General features: G+C 37.3%; 1 protein-coding gene and 1 pseudogene across 2 annotated transcripts in view; one reads left to right on the plus strand and one right to left on the minus strand.

The window, feature by feature from the left end:
• Positions 1-23829, plus strand: part of LOC311601688 (uncharacterized protein) — a 177191-nt gene that overhangs the window by 68539 nt on the left and 84823 nt on the right. The window lies entirely within an intron of this gene.
• On the minus strand, positions 21929-22781 carry LOC311602004 (MAD2L1-binding protein-like; annotated as a pseudogene). Its single transcript has one exon. The product of its transcript is annotated as an MAD2L1-binding protein-like (transcript).

Raw genomic sequence — 23829 nt, forward strand, 5'->3', positions numbered from 1 at the left:
TGGCTCAGTGGGCAAGAATGCTTAGTACAAAGTCATGAGGACTTGAGTTTGGCTCCAGAGGACCCACATTAAAAAGCCTAGTGTGCCTGCCCATACCTGTAACTCCAGCACTGAGGTAGAGACAAGGGGATAACGTGGACTTCATAGCCATCATCTAGCTAAGAAAAAAAGAAAGAAATGCTAGATTCTGTCTTTAAAAGATAAAGTGAAGTATGATAGAAGACACCTAATGGTATCTGTTTTCTGCATGTGTAGAGGAGTGCATACACAGATCTAATCACATATGCACACATTTATACCACACACTCACTCACACACAGAAAGGTGTTTACAAGAACAGAATTTTAATTATTTTTGTGATACTAACAATATGGCTGGATATACCTAAAGAATTCTGTATCTTACTGTATAGATAGTTGCACATCTATATTTATTCCTGCTCTCTGTGAAATGGAATCAGCCTAGATGTCCATTAAATGAAGCATAGAAAATGGAAATATAGCACAGAAAAGTGGATTTCTAATCATGACTACAGAAAATAGCATTATAAATTTTTAGGAAAATGTCTACATAGTATTATATAAGCATATTCTATTTTCAAGGTTTTGAATTTTGAGGGTCAGTTGGAGTGAGTGTCTGAAGAGCCCAGGAATCTTGAAAGAAGCCATAAGGGGAGGCATTATGATGCTTTGGATATTAAAATACCTGGGATATAGAATTATGAGGGAGCCAGGTGGTGGGACATGCCTTTAATCCCAGCACTTGGGAGGAAGAGGCAGATGGGTCTCTGTGAGTTCAAGGGCAGCCTCAAACTCCACAGAGGGAATTTCAGATAGCCAGGGCTACACAGTTAAACCCTGTCTTGAAAAAGAATAGAGTATGAGGAATATGTAGAAAGGTTTAAACAGAGATCAGGCAGGATAGTGGGGGATGGGTGGAGTAGGGGAGAAATTTAAGGATGTATTAAAAACAAATTAGAAACTTACTACTTTGTAAGATAAGAAAATATAATTCAAAACAGTTTGGAAAATGCCTATCATGTATGGGTGCAAAATCCTGCTTCCTCAATCCATAGTTTGTAAATGAAAATCCCAGTGGTAGGTACATACAACTTCCCATGAATTTCTCTGACCAAAGACTCTCCCTTTCAAATAATGAAGGGCATTGTCAGTGTTCTTGTTTGCCCATAAGAACTAGAAAGTAAGATCTTATTGCTGAAAATAATCACACATAGGACATTGAAAAAATCAAGCTGGAACTAAGCTGGGAGCTTCCTCCCTGCTGGCTAGAGTTTATAGCATCAGAAGTACTATTTAGGCTGTTAGTGAAGAAAAATCATTAGCAGTCTTACCCAGCTGTGGTCCCTGAGGCTATAATACTGATATTCCAGGAAAAATATGCCCACTGGTAGAATAGTGACATGGTTGTTTTGGGAGTAGCCAACTGTTTTCTGATTGGATTTGAAATTTATTCCATGACAGAGAATGAATACCTTAGGTACTGAAAACTCAGAAAACCTATGGCTGAGTAAATCATAGGCACTAGGGAGGAACCTGGTAATCTAGTTTTCTAACATGTTACCAAAATTGCCTTCTAAGTAATTATGGTCATATCCACAGACCAAGGAAGTTTTTAGCCTTGGACAGAGAAGCTCTAGTTTGTGATAGACAATGATTACTCTGCCCAATGTTTTGAGAATGGGGGACTTCTGAGTGCTCAGCCTTGAATGGGACATCTATGTTACTTCTTTTTTATCAGTGTTTTTAATTAGTTTATTCAGATTACATCTCAATTGTTATCCCCTCACTTGTATCCCCCCATTCCTCCTTCCCTCCAGCTTTCACCCTATTCCCCTCCCCTAGGTCTATGACCGAAGGGGACCTCCTCCCCCACTATATGGTCATAGGCTATCAAGTCTCATCTTGGTAGCCTGCTTATTCTTCCTCTGAGTGCCACCAGGCCTCCCCACCAAGGGAAAGTGGTCAAATATGGGGCACCAGAGTTCAAGTCAGAGTCAGTCCCCACTCTCCACATAACTGTGGAGAATGTCCTGTCCATTGGGTAGATCAGAGTAGGGGTTTGATGTTTACTACTTGTATTGTCCTTGATTAGTATGTCACTTCTTCTAATGTCCATGGAACATAGCAGAAGAGGGGACAGAAAAAAAGAGAAAGGGGTGGAGATGAGTGCTTGAAATTCTGCCATCTGGATGTGAAACAGTGTTACAAACATAAACACCCATCAGTTATGGTTTTTTGCACAGGGCCTCCTCAAGATTGGCCTGGTTAGTAGTCCATTATGATGAAGGGGGGATTATAAGGCAGCACTTCTTTTTGAGAAACCACTAGCAATCGATGAGTACCACAGTAGGAATTGTCCTTTTATTCCATGATGTGGCCACTTGTGGGCTGGAGATACTTTACATGCTTAGTGGGTCAAAAAAGAATGAAAGAAATGACATGTGTGATGCCTAGTATTGGTTGGTAATTTGACTACCTATGGCATCAACTAAAACATAAACTGTTGGGAACACCATTGAATGAATGATTTTCTTGATTGGATCATTTGAGGTTGGAAGACCTACACTAAATTTGGGTCACACCTTCTGGTAGCAGCCTACATAAAAGGACATGGAATAAGGAAGCTTTTGCTTTTTGACTGCTTGCCCTCAATCTTGATGACAGTTCATCTATTGTGCTGCTTAGGCATTGACATTTAGAACCTACTTCTTTGGGATTCCAAAATTTATTAAAGACCAGCTGAGGTATCCAACCTCATGGCCTGAACAACTATCAGATTCTTGACCTTTCTATTGGGAGGCAGCCACTGTTGGACTAGTTAGACCACACAGCCTGTAAGCCACTCTAATGAATATCTCTCTCTCTCTCTCTCTCTCTCTCTCTCTCTCTCTCTCTCTCTCTCTCTCTCTCTCTCTCTCTCTCTCTCCTTGGCTAATAACATGAAAGTGGAAGGGGCACTGGTTGAGGTAAAGGAGGAGCTCAGAAGGATGGTAATAGGGGTGGGAAATAATAGAATTGTCTAAAAGTAACAACATTGACAACAAACAAAATTCTACCCACTGTAGCTCTTTCAATACTGCCACAGAACCTCTGCTATACAGTTATGAGACAAATAAACCAAATAGTTTCTCACTCTATGGAGCCAGCTTTTTAGAAGTCAGTGTGGCTCTAAACTCATCATTGGTTATCTGGCTGTGTTTTAATTCTAGCAGTTGTTAAATTGGCAAGTAACATGAGGATTGCTGGCTACATAACCATTGAAAGACTACATTGGTTATTTGGTTCTGTGTAATTCTGGCAGCCCTTAAATTGGAAGAAGACTCTAATTGGAAATGGTATGAACAATTTTGCACTATTTTTCTCCTCTTTTTCAATGTGTACACCTGCTTAATGCACGGTTACACTTAGAAACATCAGCCAAATAGCTCAATACCTGACGGACAAAAAGCATTAAAGTTTTGACAGAATGATTAGTCCCGGTACTATTCAGATCCTCTCAAGAACTGCCCTGGACATGACCACCACTGTGAGTCCAGTGGGAGAGCTGGAGGGCTTATGATCTGTTGGGTGGCAGCACCAGTGCCATCACAAATGTAGTTTGTGGACTTCTGAGGACAACAGAGGTTAAATTGCTTGAGGTTATATTTGAAGTGCTCTCTTTTTATAGTTCTTGGTCTTGCATCATGGTGTTTTTCATTCCTATTGTGGCTAGAAATATATACAGATTAAGAAGAGTTGTCAAAGTCAAATAGAAGAATGAAGCATTTCACTTTGGAAATTTTGGGGGAATAAAATCAAAGGAGATATGTTAATTTGTCAATCCTAAGCAGTGTTTCAAACAGAAAATGAACTGGTTTGCCATGTATCTCTCTCTCTCTCTCTCTCTCTCTCTCTCTCTCTCTCTCTCTCTCTCTCTCTCTCTCTCTCTCTCTCTGTGTGTGTGTGTGTGTGTGTTATAATATATATGATATTTATATAGGTATATATGTTTTTATCTATGGCTTCTTACAGAGTTATAGAGTCAGGAAAGAACTACAACATATAGAGTGAAAAATATAATGAAATGATTCTAGACTCTGTCTGCTTCATGCCCTATTCTGTTTGTACATATATCCATAATTCTATATGTGAGATGTTAAAGTAAGCAAGGAAGTCCTACCAGATGAATGCAACCTTTTCTGGAACCAATATCTGGGTCCTCATCTCTGTAGCGCTAACATTCCCATGTTTATTCTTTTGTAGCCTCTTGGTTAAATCTTTGATAGGCTACCAATAATCACTCTAAGAGATTTTTTCAGCAAACTTCAAGCTCTGATGCTAAGGACACACCCTGAATAAAATCCAATCTACCTGGATCAAAGACAAAGTTCAGCCAAGCAGGTGAAGATAATCACGTTTTTGAGGAATTATGAGTTATTCCATGTGAGGGTGGGGTTCTGAAGACTATAGAGGGGAATTTTTACAGAGTGCTCAAAGAATTTTAAAAGTTATAAAAACATACCACTTTTGATTAAGTAAGCCCTCGCTATTCTTAGTTTATGCTTCTGATTTTATTCCTTCTACGGTCTTTTCTCTTTCCCTTTCTGGTCTTGATGCTAGAGGCTGATCACCAAGGCCGTTGTCACTACAGCTTCCATCACCAGCAACTCTTAGATTAGATTTGGTCGATGGAAAGCAACTCTAAGAACCTGGAGTAATATAGAAGAGAAATGGCAGATTTTATATTTCCTGTTGTCTCCCAACCTGGGGCCTGCAATTTTGGTTTTGGGTCATTTTTCATGATCACAATCAATGCCAGGAAAATCCTCCTCTATAGCTACATAATCTCACTGAGTCCCTGGCAGAGCTAGCCTTTCCTCCCCTAGTATCATTGGCTTGTGTTAAAGGCTTCCGATTATTGCTAACTTCAGGGTGTTTCCTTAGCTCCTGTGGATTCCTTTCATTCTACCTGCACTTTTGGAAATCTCTTGAGTCATTTGACATGGGTTCTGTTGTTGCCATTTTCTCTCCTGAAACCTTGATGATAGAAAATATGAAGCATTTGTTGAAGATCATTCTGGGAAGCAGGAACAAATTTGGTAAATCCACCCAACTTATGAATTTTTGCCCATCACTCTACGTCACAGACTTGCCTGTTTCTTTTAATGCTTTCACGAAGTTTTCTGGGCAAAGTCTTTAAAAATTGAGCAGCCATGAATGTATTAGGCCCTGGCTGGAGGTTCTCTTCATGGAAATAGAGCTCTGCCAGGAGAAATACATTCTCCAGAGTCCTGTCTGCTCCAGCTGCAGATGTGACAGGAGAATGAGGCTAAATAAAGATGATGAAATGCAAGCTAAATGTACTGGTATGCGCAATAAAGCGATTTAGATTTGTAGATGGATTCCTAGAGTTCTACTTAAAAAAATATGAAACGATTCATGCATTTTCACATCATGCTTGCAAAAAGGGCGATGCTGATCTGTGTAATCATTCCGATTTTAGTATATGTGCTGCCAAAGTGAGGATTCCTGGAGTTCTTTTACCCACCTTAGTTTTTTCAATTAAGAATAGTGAAGTATACTTTACATATAGTAAAATTTGCTTTGCTAGGCTATATCTCTGTGGGGTTTCACAAATGCATACAATCATATAACTTCTACCACAATAAAGATACAAAACAGTTTTATTTGTTCTAAACAACTCCTGACAGCTAGCCATTAGTGCTCTGCCTCCTCTTCCCCATGCCTGCACTGCCTGTTAAGTTAATAGTCTCTTGTCCAGTCTTACAATTTTGACTTACCAAGAATATCATGTGAGTGGAATCACATAGTATGTATCTTTAGAATGTACCTTTCATCTTTTAGTCTAATACCATGGTTCTCAACATTCCTAATACAGTTCCTCATGTTGTAGTGACTCCCAACGATAAAATTATTTTGTTGCTACTTTATAACTAATTTTGCTACTGTCATTAATCAAAATGTAAATATTTTTGGAGATTTAGGTTTGCCAAATGGGTAGCAACCCACAGATTGAGGACCAGTGGTATGATGTATCAGATTCATCCATTCTATTTGTTTGTATCAGTAGTTTATTCCTAGTTATTACTGACCAATATTCTAATCTGTTTATGCACAATATTTGTCCATTCCCCCATCTATCAGCAAGAGGAAATTTAGTTATTCCCACTTTGGAGATATTGTGAAGAAAGCTACTGTCATCAGCCATGCTCAAGTTTTTATGTGAACATTAATGAAAATCATCTCAGAGTGGGAGGCCAATAGCATGCTGAGACTATACCTATAAGAAACTGCCAAATGATTTTTATAAGATGTATGTACTATTTTGCACTCCAACATTTCCCCACAAGGAAGTCATATTAGGTGTTTGTAAGTATCAGTGGATATTAGAACCATACAAATAAACATTTTTCTAAAATACACTCCAAACATAAATAATCTGACCAAAGAAGCTATATTTCCTTGCTCATTCATTTTTGGAGCTTCTTAACCTTACTATGTTTGGTCTTTGACAAGAAATCCTTACATCTATAAAAAGTAACTTTTGGACCAACAGGACACAAGGTACTGAAAGGACATGGGTGAAATAATAAGAAAAATGGCTAATGAGTTTTTGAACATGAATATTTATTATAATGAATTATTTTTGTAGCAGAAGTAATCTAGTAATCAGGAATGCCACAAACCTCTCAGTTCTTATTGCTCTAGGAGATACAATAGGCATCTAATCCAGAATGATGGTTAGATAAGGATTCCTTGCCAGTAGTACAAGACTGCATTGTTAGTTGTTATGCAGGTGGTGCTCAACTGTTTTTTTTTTTCTTCTTTAGTTTGGAGCAGCCTATTGATTTTGCTGTTGTTGAGCTCCAAGTCCAGAGAAATGGATAGTGCATGTTAACAACAAACCACAACGCTCTCCCCTTCCTTCGACCTGCTGTTGCTTGCTGTGTAGGGGGCAGCTGTCTGGGATATGTGAATAATTGATTTTTCAGCTGGCACCCCAGCGTCAGTCATTTTCATCAGTCAGCAGGCGAAGACAGTCTGCAGTTTCTCACTGTCCTTGGCTCTAAGCATGTGACATCTTTGCTTAAGAAGGCCTGCAATGTGGTGACTGCTAATTGCCTGCACTTATGAAGTGAGTTTTCTTAGGCTCTCATTGTCTCCCTCCAGACCCATTTTAAAGTTTATATCACTGGGCTGATTTTGTCTCCTGAATTGGATTGGCTGATGAGCTCTGGGCAGCTGTGACTTGTCATATCTATGATTTATTTTTAGCTCTTAGATGACTGGTGATTAGAAAGCAGACAAAGTAGGAGATATGGTGTTAGAGGTCATGAAGTCATGGCCCAATGGCCTACTATCAAGCAGCCCCTAATTGTGTAACAGTTAATATGATTTCCCATATTTCTAGCAAAATCAGCCATGTAAACATTTACTGAGATGAGGAACAAAAAGTCTCCTTTCTCAGTGTTTCTTTGAAGGAAGGAATCATGTTATATAAGAAAACTTTCAGTTCTCTAAACTTTTAGAAATGAGGCTATTGGATTTTTACATGGTTAGAAAAGTGATACATGAATATATGAAAAGTAATAGAGACACTAAAATATAACATTTATAAAAGTTTAAAAACTTTCTAGAACCCCCTAAAAGGGTATATAATGTGCAAACACATGCAACATATATCTAAGTTTATAAGTGGGATTATACTACTTAAACAGTTTTATAAACCTACTGTTTTCTTTAACAGTATCTTATGATCCTCTATATATGTCATTAAGTGGCAATATGTCTTTCATTTCACCATATTTGGTAAATATTATAAATAATTGTTGAGTAAGTTTAATTAGACTACGGGTACAAGATTCTTTATTGCTGCTTTTTGTTTGTTTTTTGAGATGGGTCTCACTGTATAGCTGTGCTTGCCCACTTCATGGTATGTAGACCAGGCTGACCTTGAACTCATGAAGATTTGCCTGCCTCTGCCTCTTGAGTGCTGGGATTAAGATTGTGTGTCATCAACTCATCCCTTATCTGATTATTTTTATGGAAAATCACTACAAGTGAAATAGTTGGGTCAAACTCTATACCTACTCAAGTACTTATAATTGAATACATGTACATATTCAGAGCACTTAGGAAGAGTTTATAACTAATTTATCTCTCAACAAGCATGGAGATAGTATCAATAGACATGATCATTCTCTTTGTCTTTGCTCTATTGGCTAATAATCAAATGCTCTCATGTTTTACAGGGCATCTTATATTTTCTTCTTTTGCATTGTCGTTCACAGACCTTGTCCAGTACACTTTCATGTTTCTTTTTGTTTCCAAGAAACCTTACCCTACCCATGATATTAAGTTTCCTTCATAAATATTTTGTCATGTTTCCCAGTCTTTTGTAGGACTCTGGGATTAGGAATTGAAATCCTGAAAGTGGGAAGGTTTTGGTTCAAAAACTAGCTCTGCCGTTTAGCAACCAACCTTGATTTCTGTTACATTAGTACAGAAATTTTGTACATTAGTCTACTTGCCTGAAAATAATATCAACTTCATGGAGCTACTGAGGGATACAATGACTCAAATTATAAAATATTTAGAACAGTACTTGGCACTTAGTAAACACCATAAATGGTTGTTATTTTTTAATTACTTGCTGTCTTAGTTAGGGTTTCTATTGCTGCAATGAAACAGCATGACTAAAAAGCAAGTTGGAGAGAAAGGGGTTTATTAGGATTACACTTTCACATTGTAGCCTGTCATTGAAGGAAGTGAGGGCAGGAACCTAGAAGCAGAAATTGGTACATGCAGAGGCCATGGAGGGATCCTGCTGTTTGCTGGCTTGCTCTTGGTGGCTTGATCAGTCTCCTTTCTTATACATCTCAGGACAATCAGCCCAGGGATGGCACCACCCACCATGGTCTGGACCTCCTTGATTGATCACTAACTGAGAAATGCCTTACAGATGGATCTCATGGAGGCATCTCCTCAGCTGGGGCTACATCCTCTCTGATGTAGCTTTTTTCAAGTTGACACACACAAGCAGCCAGCACACTTGTTCACTGTGATATATCAGTTAGTCTTTTTCAGGTAGAGTGTGGTAGTACACAGCTGTAGCCCCAACGCCTAGAAAGCTGAACAAAGCATCTCAGGTTTGAGGCCAGCCTGAACTACCTAGCAAGATCCATCTCAAAAAACAAAAACAAAAACAAAACAAAACAAAAATGTAAATAAAACAAAAAGCCCCCCAAACTAAAACCTAAGCAAAAAAAGATGTCTTGTATCTATCAGGTTTTTATACCTGACCTTTCTGCCTGTATTTCATGCCTAAAAAAGATCTTCTGCTAAAGATCTTCTGCTAAAGATCTTTTCTTTAAAAAAAAAAAAAGCCCTTTTTGAGATTCAAATCTTAAATCTTGTAGATTGAAAAACTCTAGCACTTTTTTGGCTACATTTTTATTGGTGATGCTGATGTTGGAAACATCCTGGGATGATGAAACATATTATTCATGAAGGTTTTTGGCATTTGACAATCATATTAAGGCAAATACACTGCTGCTGTAGAATAAAGATGGGTTTGGTGCAATTGGTACATTTAGTTGTACAATAACAGAGGATTCTCATTCCAGCTATGTTAGAAAACTAGACAGCTGAACACAGCTCAGAGTTGGTTTCGATAGGTTGGAAAGGGTGGCATAATCTGAGACTTAAGGGAAGATTAATGTAAAATCTGGGCTGTTGTAGTGGTTATTGACTAAATACTTGGGGCAAACTTTTCTTATCTTTGAGGGATAGTTTGTATTATTGTGTTTTATTAGAGCTATATAGCTAGTAAAGGGCTGTCCTCTGCGATTATTCGACCAAAGTTAAAAAAAAAATGTCACAGGGTTAGATAAGCCAAAGGACAGCTGCACAAATAGGAACATTTGGCTAATGCTATATGGTTTTCTGTAAATAGAGCAATAAAGACTGTTTACTTGAGAAACATATAAAGTATGTGTTCGTTCATAAAAAAAGAAAAGAGAGGCACAGACTTTTGGGGTTTTTCATACTTTTGCCATACCCCTTTAGTATGAGTTGCCATTTAGCTTTTCTTGACTAACAGAATGTGGTGTGCAGGCTTCAGCCTTCATTCACTTTACTCGCTGCCTTGGGACTAACATTACAAAAGGAGTAAAACGAAGACTCACATAGCTCTGCTATGAGTTTTGGCTGAACCAGTTCATAGCTGGTCGAATGTAAGTCCCGTAGAGATCAGCAGAAGAAGTACAGAATTACCATATAGGATTGTGTGCAGTGATAAATTGTTGTTTTAAGCCACTGAGTTGTGAGGTGGTTGGTTTATAGCAATAAACTGAATGCATAATTCTAGAGGAGTTTTACCTCAGCTGTGCACATTTTTTTTTCCATTAGGAGTGCTTGGCACATAAAAGAATTCTAAGGCTTTAACAAAGTTCTTTTTATCTCTGATTGCCAATAAGAATGCATCTATCCTCCCCACTTCCAAAATTGTGTCTACTTTAGTTGTTTTTTTTCCCTGTATTTCAAATGAAGAGCACAAGGGCACAATTTTGGAATTGAGCCCATGTTTATGGAGAGCTCCTTGGATTAGCTGTGAGCTTGTTGCATCATTTAGTTCTCTGTGATTTTCATGTGTTGAACTCTTACTAAGTGTCAGACAGTTTTTTTGATTTAAAACTCCAAAACTCAATTTCCCCAAGGTTCTGAAATTGCTATATGATTGGGGGTTAGAATCAAGAGGCATTCACAGTGCCGTAGAACTTTTTTTATTTTTATTTTTTAAATAATTTATTCAGATTACATCGTGATGGTTATCCCCTCAATTGTATCTTCTTGTTCCCCCCTTCCTCTCTCTTTCACTCTCCTCCTCACCCCTAGACCTATGACAGAAGGGGACCTCCTCCCCCACCATATGATCATAGCCTATCAGATCTCATCTGGACAGCCTGCTTCTCCTTCCTCTGAGTGCCACCAGGCCTCCACACCAAGGGGAAGGGGTCAAATAGTGGGCACCAGAACTTTTTTTTTAAGAGTTGGTGTAAGGCTTGTAAAACATAAAGGAGCTATTAACCTTTCTGTTCCTGTTTCCTCAGCTGTAGAGCAAGGTGCACAAGCCATATCAATCCTAAATTTGTTTCTAGTTCAAAACATCTCTGATTTCCTTTCCATTTTGTTTGTTGTGAACATATGTTTTTTTTACCTATTTCTTAAATTTTATATCATTTTAAATGTTTTGTTATTATTATTATACTTCTTTCTTTATTTAAATTTTCTGCTTTAATTTTTTTCTGTGATTTAGACCAAATGAATTCAAATAGATGTATATGTGTGTGTGTGCTGATGAATTTGTTGTTTTTATAAGTGAAATGTGCATAACATATACTTTACTATTTTAAATGATTAAATTATAGGATGTTCTGTATTTAACACCATTCATAACTATCATCTGTAATACAATTTGATTGTGTCTCTCACTTATGTGGATTATATAGCTGACTCTAGTGGTCTAGGTCAGCATAGTATGATTTCATTCCACATATTTGATGGTTTGATTGATGTTACTTGAGATAATGGGGATAACTTGGACAAGTGTTTTAATTAGGTAGGCTAGATTTTCCTTTTTCTTATGTTTTTAGAGACCCTCCACATGGGTATATTATATGTGGGTATGTGTACACACACATGTGCACATGCATGTGTGTGTGTATGTGCGTACCTATGTAGTTCATAGAACAGTTTGCAGTAGTCATTCCTCTCCTCCTACCTTTACATGGTCCAGGGGATCAAGCTCAGATGATCAGTCATGGCAGGAGGCACCTTTACTCACCGAGTCTTTTTATTACTGGTTCCACATATTGTATATTTGAGGTTCCAAAGAACACTGAGAAAGCAAACTCAGTGTCCGTGCATTTCAATCTTCAGCTGACAGTGCATTTGTTGTTGCCCTATAGCCAAAGCCAGTCTCTTGACCAAGCTCCAATTTCAAGGGATCAGGAGATAGATTTCAGTTTTTGATGGGAAGAGCTGCAAAGTCACATTGCAAAAGGAGTATAGACAGAAAGGGACAAAACTTCTCCTATTTTTTTTTTGCAGTCTATCATGGTATCTACGATTATATGTTTGTTTGGTGACCATTACTGTGCCACTTCTCAATGATTTGTAAATGTATATTAATTTTCTAAACAGAATTCCCTTGGAAAAGCCATTTTCTTCTGTTTTATAAGATTGATAAAAGCTCCTGTTTTACTTCAAACATAAGTTAATTTTAGAAAACTTCTAATGAATAAATGTAGGAAGCCAGATTCAAAATAATGTCTAATTTTTTCAGCCAGCGATAAATATTATTCTGTTACTTTGTAAGAATCTAACATAAGAAATATGTTATATTTGTTTATTTAATTTATTTTCTATTTTAATTTGGAAAAATTCATTTTTTGAAAATCCCATTCATGTATATAGTGAAATATGATCATATCTACTCCCTCTTTCACACCATAACTCACCCTATAACTTTCCCAATATTCCTTCTCCCAATTTCATTTATTTTTTATAATCCATTAAGTCCAGTTAGAGATGTTTAAATGTGAATGGGTGTGGGACCATCAACTAGAACATAGACAACCTACCAATGGCTATATAGTCAGTAAAAACTGATTCTCCTTCCTCCAGCAGCAACTATCCATTGCCAGTAGCTTCTCAGTATAAGGTGGAATGTGGAAATAATTTGCCATAACCATGCTGAGATTTTGGCTGACTTGATCTTGTATAGGTCTTGTGCAGGTAACCTCAGCTACTGTGAGATCATGACTGCAATATCCATGCTACGTTCAAAAGACTGTACTCCTTCTCATCTCCTGACTCAAATATTCTTTCTACCTTCCTCTTCCACAATATTCCTTGAGTCTGCTGGTGGTAGGGCTATGTTCTGTTTAGGGCTGAAGACAGAAGTCTTAGATTAAGGAAGATGTTCTTATTAAATATCCCAATATTGTAGTTATACAAAATATACATGAACTCAGAAAGCATTATAGTTTCATTATTTTAACACACCTGTGTCAATTTCTTCTATTATTTTTCCATATTGAGTCTTTTAATAATTTTTAAAGTATAAGTTAAACAAAATGAATATACCCAAATATAGCAGCTTAAATAAGATAGAAGGTAGTTATAAAATGTTCATTTCCCTCTCAGGTAAAAATCCAGAGGTAATTTAGACTTTTGAAAAGTCATTTCTGTTTCAACAGGAAGGATGGTAGCATTGAATGTTAATTTGACAGGACCCATCTTGGAGACAAAGCTCTAGACACAACAGTGAGGGATTATCTTGATTTAGTTAGCCTCTGGTCTTGCCGGTTAGGGATTATTTTGTATAGTTCAATTGAGGGGGAAGACCCATCCTACAAGTGGCAAGTGGCCAGGACTATTCCCTGAGCTTAGGTCCTGGACTCTGAGAAAGAGAGAGGGGGAGAGGAGGGAGGGGGAGGGGAGGGGGAGGGATGGAGGGAGGGAGGGAGGGAGGGAGGGAGGGAGGGAGAGAGAGAGAGAGAGAGAGAGAGAGAGAGAGAGAGAGAGAGAGAGAGAGAGAGTTGAGCACCAGTGTTCATCATTCCCTGCTTCCTGACCTTCAAGATGACAGAATCCACTCCAAGATCCTACCACCAAGACTTCCTCACTACAACACACTGTACCCTTGAACTGTGATAGAAACACTTCCTTTCCCAACTTCATTTCATCACATCAACCTGAAGGGAACACGCCAGCTATTCTGTGATTTGGGCTAGTGGATAAACTATTCCATGTTCAATATGTGGGTTCTGATCCAAAGAGGCAGCTATAGTTACAGCTGTTTCTTAGCAAGAAGAGAGATAGACGTTATCCATAGAAACATTTTGAGATGAATTGAGAGTTGCGCGTTAAGACTTTTTTTTTTTTTTTTAAATACAGTCATCAGCCCAATCTTGGTCAAACAGCTACACCTAGCTGTTAGGGTAGCCAGCCGCATATCAAATTAAACTGTTGAAGACTGTTAGCAAAGGAAAGAACACAGACACTGGAAGATCATAGTTTTTCTGTTATTTTAACAAAATTATATATATCTAGATGAATTTTACCCTTAAATATGTAGTCTTACATGGTGAATATTTTTACTTTGTTCTGACTTGTGCTCTTTCCTTTCTGTTGACGTCACAGCACTTCAATTTTCCTTTGGAAAACTCTCAGACCATGTTTCTCTATACGTTTCTTTGCAATAGGGAATTGTATGTGACTTTGCCCTGATGCACCTTCACATTTCATTGCAAATATTGAAAAGGTAAAGCTTTATTTTTCTCCTTCTGCAACATCTAACTGGTAGGTTAAAGAGTAGGAAATAATCTCCAGAGGAAAACAGAAATGAAGACGGAGACTGGGGGAGAAATGGAGTCCTCAGGACATTGTTTCAGTCCTCAGTTCAAACCATTCCTGAAATTTCAAACCATTCTCCATGAAATTTGAATTAAAAATTTAAAACACTATTATTTGCTTCATTTGAGCCATGATGTATTAGATTCTTATTAGTTGCAATGGAAGATGTCATAATAAACCACTCCTACTAAACTTCAATTCCTTTAGGTCTCAATTGCTTTCCTATCTAAGAATGTATGAGTTTAAGTAATGTCAAATGAAAAAGTCAAGACTATTCCATGGCAGGCTTTTATTGAGAAAATTATTTCTGAGTTTTTGATAGAATAACACCACAGATTCTGGTATTGGGTGTTATCAATCATTAATTACTGGATTGCTCTCCTCTGCCCAGACTTCTATTTCTCTTTGACTTTTCCTATATATAACTACCACATATATAGTAGAAAGAAGGATGCAAATTAGGATAGTATGGAGGGGAAAGTCATAATGGTAGAGAAAGAGGAAGAAGAACATAGAAATAAAAATCACTTGCTACTTTAAACCACTGACTTACTTTGTTCCAACTCTCAGTTAGAGTGATTGGATGGTAGAATTGGTCCAGAGTCAGGGCAAATTGAAAATTGTCAGTAAAAGTGATGCTACTGGTATTGTGAGTAGCATGAATAGGATGTTTAGAGTGAGGCCAGTAGCATCCAGCAGAGACCAGGCTATTTGAGTGTCATTAAATTCATTACATGGCTTCTTGTGTTGCTTTCGTTTTTATTCCATCACCTAACAATTTGAGGGTTAAGGCCAGCCATCTTCCTATGCCTAGGATTGTTGTTGTTGTTATGTCTGTATCAGTACTAGTGACAGCTATTGATTAATTGCTAAGATATCAGAACAAATAACTTCCAAATTTGCTATGCCTTCTATTGTGGTAACTGATGTTGAGGTTGAACAGCAAAATGATTTATAGAAATAAAAATCCCAGATTAAGTCTTTCCTTTCCTTTTCTCTAAAGGTTATAAAACTTTAATCCTTGATAAAGGATCATACAAAATTAACGATCTTTTAGATGGGGAGGTCAGTTCTATATAATGACATTGACTTAAGCCTCCTGATAGGAAGTAGGCTTAATTTCTCGTAAATTAATAGAAATTGCTACCATTTCACAAAAGGGGAAATGGCCATGATATACCTCAGTCCTAAAATGACCATGTTCATGTTATGCACAGTACACCCATTATAAGCTGTGACTATTTATGGCCACATGACCAATTGTAGCTCCCTCACAATACCCTAGAGGAGGGTTCTGTGTAAGAAGGCTGGATAGGAGGACTAGCATAGACAACTAGCATCTCCTTTAGACCAGCTTACACCCTTGGACTCTATTTTTTGACATGTGTACAGCAATAGAGTTCCCTGTGGGAATATTTTCAATAGACTTGAAACTTCATCTTCATGAATTATTTTGAGCAGTCTGGCTGAATTTCAGCACTATATGAGCATATTACAGTCTTATTCTAAAAAGACGCTGCTCACCATCCCCATAACGGATCTTTTAGCTGACTTTTTGTTATTTTCCCTTGTTATTGTGTCTCGGCAGGAACCATATTGGAGAAAATCAGCAGATCAACAGAATGCTGCTGGTGTGCTGGAGCTTTTGTTTGTACCTGTGTTCCAGTGTAAACATGAGCAGCATTTCAGCAACCCTTCCAGTGCTCATTATGTAGAGCCATTTCCACAGCATGGTATCCTGCAGCACTAAGGAAAAGTTGAGTCCACTATTACTTGAATGAAACTGAGAATAAAAGAATCCATTCTTAGTGGAGAGAAAATTTGTCCATGTTCAAACTGAAGGAAATCACCACAAATAGGCCATACATTTTTTTTATTGTTGTTAAACCCAAGCAGACTTACTCATTGGCCTATAATACTCAATAAATGTCTGAAGTGTTCTCTAATTATTTGAGCAGGTTTTTTGTAGACTTCCTTTTAATGTATCTTTATTTTATGATGATTTTAGACTTAAAAATAACATTAGCATTTTCTGTGCCCTTAAATGGTGAATGTAGCATAACACTCCTATTTCATTTGCAAATCCTATTGTCCATTTTTTTTTGAAAAATGAGTTTTGTAGGTCAACCCACATGTATCTGGTTTATTTTTTCCACTCAACAAATCAGAATCACAGCAGGAAGGAAATTCTTTGAGTTATCCAATCAAAACTTTCAGTGTTTGATACCATCATAATCCTTTTTAAAGAGAAGACTAACAGGGATTAACTGTGCTTGTTGATGGGACTGAGTGCTAAGAGCAAAAGTTAGAGCTGTGTTTGAAAGCTATTGGTGCTAAAAATAGTCCCAATAGAAGTTAACTATATCCTTTTCAGGAAAAGAATAGCTATTATCATTGCAATGATGGTGGTATTTTTTTTGAGGGGGTATCTTCTGAGACTAACTCTCTCTCTCTCTCTCTCTCTCTCTCTCTCTCTCTCTCTATATATATATATATATATATATATATATATATATATATATATATATATATATAAAGAAAACGTTTATTGTGACAATATTTTGCTCTGGCACTGTAATGGTTTATAACAATAATCAGAAAATTTCCTATTCTAACAGTTTTGCAAAGAATATACTGTTCTTATTTTATTGAGGAAAAACTCTAAGGCTTGGAGAGATTAAATAACTCTACATTATGCACTGCTAAGTGACAATGCTAGAATTTGGGCCTGTGTCCACTCAATGTTTTTGTATCATAATGCTGCCTCATCATACAAAATGTACATTAATTATAAAGAGAAGCTCTTTTTCTCAGAGGCTAAGATGTCTGTTTTAATGGTGCTTTAGTGGAAAGAATTATGTGGAAGTCATAAGAAAGTAAGAGAAACAAGCTACTCTGCCATTGGTATTCTGTAGAGTTTCTCTGTTGATTTATCTCTCATTTTAGAATGTTGCATTTAATTACCTGTCAAACATATATACTTTCCAGAGGTAAGAGGGTCAGCCCAATTAGTGTTGTTATTTTTCTGTTTAGTTTTATGAATATGCTTAGTGCATTTAAAGTCTGTTCTCAACAATAACATTTTCAGGTACAGAGTTTCTTAGGAGTAAATCTTTTAACCCTGAGAATTTTGAAGTAAATTTATTTGACTTGTGTAACCAAACTGGCAATTCAGTATTAATGTCTACTTTGGGTGTTCAACTCTTTTTATTTATCTTTTATGGCAGAGTAATGTCACTATATTTCTTAGACTGTGTTCTGTGCTTCCTTAGTAGAAGATTTTTTTTCCTCTAAAAGTTGAACTTTGCAACTTTTATTTTTATTTTTAACATTGTTATTCTAAAAGACTTCTTCCCATTAGGGATGTCCTAACCTCCCTATACCATGCTCTCAGAAAAAGTGAAAATTTGCTTGCATCTTTGAAAGACAGAGAAAGAGCGAAGACCTTACCTTAGTTGACTAGAATGAAACATTGATGAAGTCAATGCTATACAATTACTTAAGGGATCATTCAAGACTTTTTGGCTCAGTTAGAATAAATTGCTTTCAATTGAAATGTTCAGACTCGTAATGAGCATGACCTTTACTACAGTTTTCAGCAAGGAGAAAGCTATCATTAGATATTGGCTGTCTGAACTCAGAACACCATGTAGTTTATAAGATACTAGCTTGTATACAACTTACAACTTTTTGATATCTTTATTATTTCTCACATTTTGAAAAATTAGTGTTTTAATTTTATCTCTAGAAAATTAGATACTTCTCTCTAATCTGTTGAATACATAAACTTCTTTTCAAATAGTCCCAAACCTTTGGTGAAATTTTTAATATGCTCTAGACATATGGTTCTGTTTCCCATCTTACTAGGCATTGCCCTAGCATTTAGTTTACTGAGGAATGAATGCAGTTTCTTAAGAAAGTTGGACTCTTTAATGCAAATGGTTGTTGATGGCTCACCCACTTGTCTATGTCTGGGAATAAACTACTTCATTCTGAAATTAATATAATGTGGGCATTATATTGTCAAATATCATACAAGTTTTAAGATGAAGACATGGCTCAGTGGATAAAATATCTACCATGTTAAATACAAGGACCAGTGTTTGGAGCCACAGAACTCATGTAAAGCTGGATGTAGTGGTGTATGCCTATAATATCTGTGCTCCTCTTATAAGATGGGAGGTAAATATAGATAGGTGAATCTCCTGAAGCTCATGGGACAACCAGCCTAGCATATGCACTGTAGAATAAGAGACCTTGCCTCAGATAAGGACCAACACCCAAGATGCTGTGTCACGCACATGCTTTTACCCTCATGCATGAACATGCATACACACATGAACATCACATAAAGGTTAAAATACTTAATAGGTTTCAAAATTACCAACTTAGCTGATTCTCAACAACCTCATTGAGAGGTAGGCAGGGAAGGTATTCTATATCCTTTTCACACAAGGAAACTGACAAATGTGTGGATAGAAATGTCCTCAATGCTTACACAAAACTTCCCTGTTTCAATACTTACCAACCCAGACAATTCATTCTCAAAAGTTATACTCACAGTGGTTGAAGATGAGATAAAAATAATTTATTTCATTTTGTTAGTGTTTTATTGTAGCCCTCCAGTTGATGTCAGAGTTATACATGAATTAGAAAATTATCACTTGAAGAAAATGTAGAAGAACAATGTTTTTGAGAATATTATAGGCACTATTTTTTTAGGTTCACAATTCTTATTTTCTCTGGTAGACATTGATCTCTTATGTACTTGATGTGTGAATTCTTTATTGCTCTGCATGTTACAATTTTGATAACAGCAAGCTAACAAAGGCTTGGGATTTTATATGCAGTATAGACTATGTGCAGCTGGTTCAATGAAGTATCTTGAAATGTACTCAAATAATAAAACTTACTGAGGAAGAAGTCAGAGCAAATCACTAGTAAAGGTATTTAAAAGGTAGAAAATTACTAACTTAATATACTGAACAAAAGTAAAGTACAACCAAAGGCACAATTTTATTTGATTAAATGTAGTTTTATTTTTTCTTTTGTTTAAGAAGGTCTAAATATGTAGCATGGATGGCCTAAAACTGTGTAGAGTAGGTTGGCCTCAAGTCGTAATGAATCCTGCTTCTACCTCCCAAGCACCCAGATTGCAGACATGAACCACCATTTAGATTCTTTGAGCCAGGATCATAAATGGCCCAGGCTGGCCTTGAACTTGCCTGGACTGTTTGAGAATTCCCATGGGACCTCTTTGGCCAACAGTTCAATTAGATATAACCAAATCCTGGTATTGGAAGCTTCATTTGATGATGAGATGGATAGTAGGGGCTGTGTCTTCCATTATTTGGCATTTCATTTAGATTGTCTTCATATATGTATATATCATTTGTTGTTTTGTTTGTTTCTTAAGACAGGGTTTCTTTGCATAGCTTTGGCTGTCCTAGACTTGCTTTATAGATGAGGCTGGCCTCAACCTCACAGAGATCTCCCTGCCTCTGCCTCCCCGAGTGCTGGGATTACAGGCATGTACCACTGCACCCAGTTTATATGTATATATTTTAGGATTTATAATCTAATATGTATTACATTTTTGTACAACTCATCAAATATCCCTTAATTTTAGCTGTCCATTCCTGTATTCCTTCCCACAGCCCCCTCTTCTCTCCATTTGATCTTTTTGTTCCAGGTCTCTAACGCCTCCATACCATAATTCTATTTTATCTACCTTTCCTAAAGAGATCTATCTGTGCCCCTAGTCCCTTACTCTATGCCTAACTTCTGTGGTTCTATGGGTTGTAGCTTGGTTATCATTGACTTATCAGCTAATATCTACATGTAAGTGAATACATACAGTATTTGTCTTTCTGGATCTGGGATACGTCACTCAGGATGAATTTTTCTAGTTTCACCCATTTAGCAGCAAATTTCATAATTTTCTTTTTTAATGATTTCATTGTGTAAGTGTACTGCATTTTCTTTATCCATTCATTCAATGACAGAAATCTAGGTTGTTTCCAGATTCTGGCTATTATGAAAAGAGCAGGAATGAACATAGTTATGCAAGTATCTTTGTAGTAGGATGAAGTGTTCTTTGATATAGCTGATTCTTGAGTTAGATCACTTCTCATCTTCCTGAAAACCACCACACTAGTTTTCATAGTGGCTGTACAAGTTTTCATTCCCACTAGCAATGGATGAAAGTTCCTCTTACTCCATATTATCACCAGTCTGAGCTGTCACTTATTTTTATTGATCTTAGCTATTCTGAAGGTTGTAAGGGGGAAATCTCAAAGTAGTTCTGAATTGCATTTACCTAATGACTAGAGATGTTGAACATTTCTGTTTCTCAGCCATTTGAGTTTCTTCTTTTGAGAATTTTGTTTAAATCTATACCCAATTTAAAAATATTATTTGTTTTTTGATATCTAGCTTTTGAGTTCTTCATATATTTTGGATATTAGCTTTCTATAGGATGTGTACTTGTTAAAAATATTTTCCTATTCTGTAGGTTGCTTCTTTGTCCAAATGATGGTGTTCCTTTGCCTTACAGAAGCTTTTCAATTTTTTGAGGTCACATTTATTAATTGTTGATTTTAGTGCTTGTGCTAGTGGTGTTCCATTCAGAAAGTCTTTTTCTGTACCACCGAGTTCAAGTCTATTCCCCATTTTCTATTCTATCAGATTCAGTACATTTGGTCTTATGTACTTTTATCCATTTGGAGTTGAATTTTGAGCAGGCTGATAAGTATGGATCTATTTGAATTTTTCTATGTGCAGCCATCTGTGTTTTGTGTGTTTCCATATGAAGGCAAAAATTGTTGTGTTGGACTTTTGATGGGAATGGCATTGAATCTGTAGATTGCTGCTGGTAAGATGGCTATTTTTGCCATTTTATCCTACTGATCCATGAGTACGAGGGATCTTTCCATTTTCTGATATCTTCTTCAATTTCTTTCTTCAATGTCTTAAAGTTTTTGTCATACAAGGCTTTCCACTTGCTTAGTTAGGGCTACCATTACCCCAACATATTTTTTATTATTTGAGAATAATGTGACAGGTGTTTCCCTGAATTTTTTCTCAGACCATTTGTCATTTTGAGAAAAGTCTTAGGAAAATTTAATACAACTCTATTCATCTCATATCAAAATTCATGAATTACACCCACATTATGACTCTGGTAACAGTTTTGAAAGGTCATAGCACAGGGCAAAGAAGGGCCACCTCCATGACGGTCTACTGACTCATCTTTGCTTACTAATCCCAAAGACAACCACCTAGCCCAGGGGCCTCTGTGAGTCAATTGTTGATTCATGCACGGACTTTGCTCGATGATATCACAATCACAGCTTTGCACCATCAATCACCAGGAAGTCTGGGGAGAAGAGGCACATAGCTAGGACAGAGCCTCCTCCTTCACTAGGAAGCAGCTTCAATCCCAAACAGGAGATAGGTGCGTGGTACCACAGGAGAGAATTCAGCCATCATCCTTATTCATTTATTCATGGAAGCCTTTAAGTATCACTGGTGCCTGGAACCAGATATAATCCTCTGAAGCCATGGTTGGGATGGAAGGTCTGCCACAGGACAGCGTCACAGTGCATTTGTGGCCCCAGCTGGGCACTCGGTAGTTGAGCTTGGGTCAAAACCAATCTTCTCCACAGTCACGGTGCCCCTGTACCATGACAATGGTACCCATGAGGGGAAGAGCCTGAAGCTCACTAAACGCATCAGCCAGGAAGATAGCTCGGAAAAGACGCGGCAAACAAGAGGCTGAGTTCAGACTTTGGTCCACACTGAAGGGGGCCAGCCTGGACAAGTCGAGTTCATAGAATTACTTAGGGCTGAGGGCATTGCCTCCAAGCAAGATCAACATTCGTGTTGTTCGGCAAAGAAGTCTTCTAGGTGACTGAGGACGCTCTGCAGTTCCGCCAGAGCCTGCTGACACTTCTGGCTGCTCACCTCAGTGGTAACCCGAGATTTCTTCCTTGCTGTGTCCTCTGCCTCAGGAGAAGACTTTCAATAGAAGTGCTTTAGCTGTTCATAGATCAGAAGAAGCTGTTGGCGTTGGTACACAATATGCTTTAGAAGTTCACAAGTAAACTGGCAGCAGCCTTCCGGGCTCATGGGCCCAGGAAATACCACCAGCACCAAGTCTCTTGGCCAAAAGTACTGTGAAGGATTGGAAGATTCCTGGGCTGACATGATGACCGGCTCAATATCTACCTGGCGTGCATGAGTTTCTTCCGACTTCTCACACCAGTCTAAACTGGGGGCATCAGCGGGGCACATCTCTGACAGACTCTCAGGCCAGGATGCAGCTGTCAGGACACTCATTTGTCATTTTTATATAGGGGTACTATTACTTTTACTGAGTTAATCTTATATACAGCTACTCTGCTGAAATCTTTAGTATATATAGAAGTTTCTTGGTAGAATTTTTAAGGTTACTTATGTGTCATCTACAAATAAAGATACTTTGATTTCTTTCCGGTTTGTATTCCCAATGATCTCCTTCAGTTGTCTTATTGCTCTAGGTAAAACTTCACACTATATTGAATAGGTATGAAGAGAGTGGACAACCTTGTTTTGTTCCTGATTTTAGTGGAATTGTTTGAGTTTCTTTCCGTTAAATTTGATGTTAGTTATGGGCTTGCTGTAAATTGCCTTTATTATTCTTAGGTATGCCCTTTGTATCCCTAATTTCTCCAGGACTTCTATCATAAAGGAGTGTTGGGATTTGTCAAAGTCCTTTTCTGCATCCACTGAGATGATTATGTTGTTTTTGTCTTTTAATTTGTTTACATCACATTTATTGTGTATATTACATTTATTGATTTCCATATGCTAAACTACTCCTACATCCCTGGGATGAAGCCTGCTTGATCATAGCTGATGATATTTTTGATATGTTCTAGGATTTGGTTTGGCAATTTTTTATTGAGCATCTTTGCATCTATGCTCATAAGGGAAATTGGTTTGTAACCCTCTTTCAATTATTGGGTCTTTATGTGGTTTGGGTATCAGAATAATTATGGCCTTATAAAACAAATTAGCTAATGTTCCTTCTATTTCTATTTTGTGTAATAATTTGGGAAGTATTGACTTTATTTGAAAGTTTGGTAGAATTCTGTGCTAATAGCATTTTGCCTTGGGCTTTTAAAAAAAGTTGGGATACTTTATTTTATTTTTTAAATATATTTTATTAATGGGATACTTTCAATTACTGCCATTTCTGTGATGGTGGCCCTGTGTTCTACAAGAGGGCAAGCTGAGCAAGGCAGCGGGAGAAAGCCAGTAAGCAGCACAACTCCATGACCACTGCATCAGCTCCTGCTTCCAGGATCCTGCCTTTTTTCAGTTCCTGCCCTGACTTCCTTCAATT

The sequence above is a fragment of the Acomys minous genome (genome assembly GCF_964271855.1).
Source record: "Acomys minous genome assembly, chromosome: 7".
NCBI classification, from domain to species: domain Eukaryota; kingdom Metazoa; phylum Chordata; class Mammalia; order Rodentia; family Muridae; genus Acomys; species Acomys minous.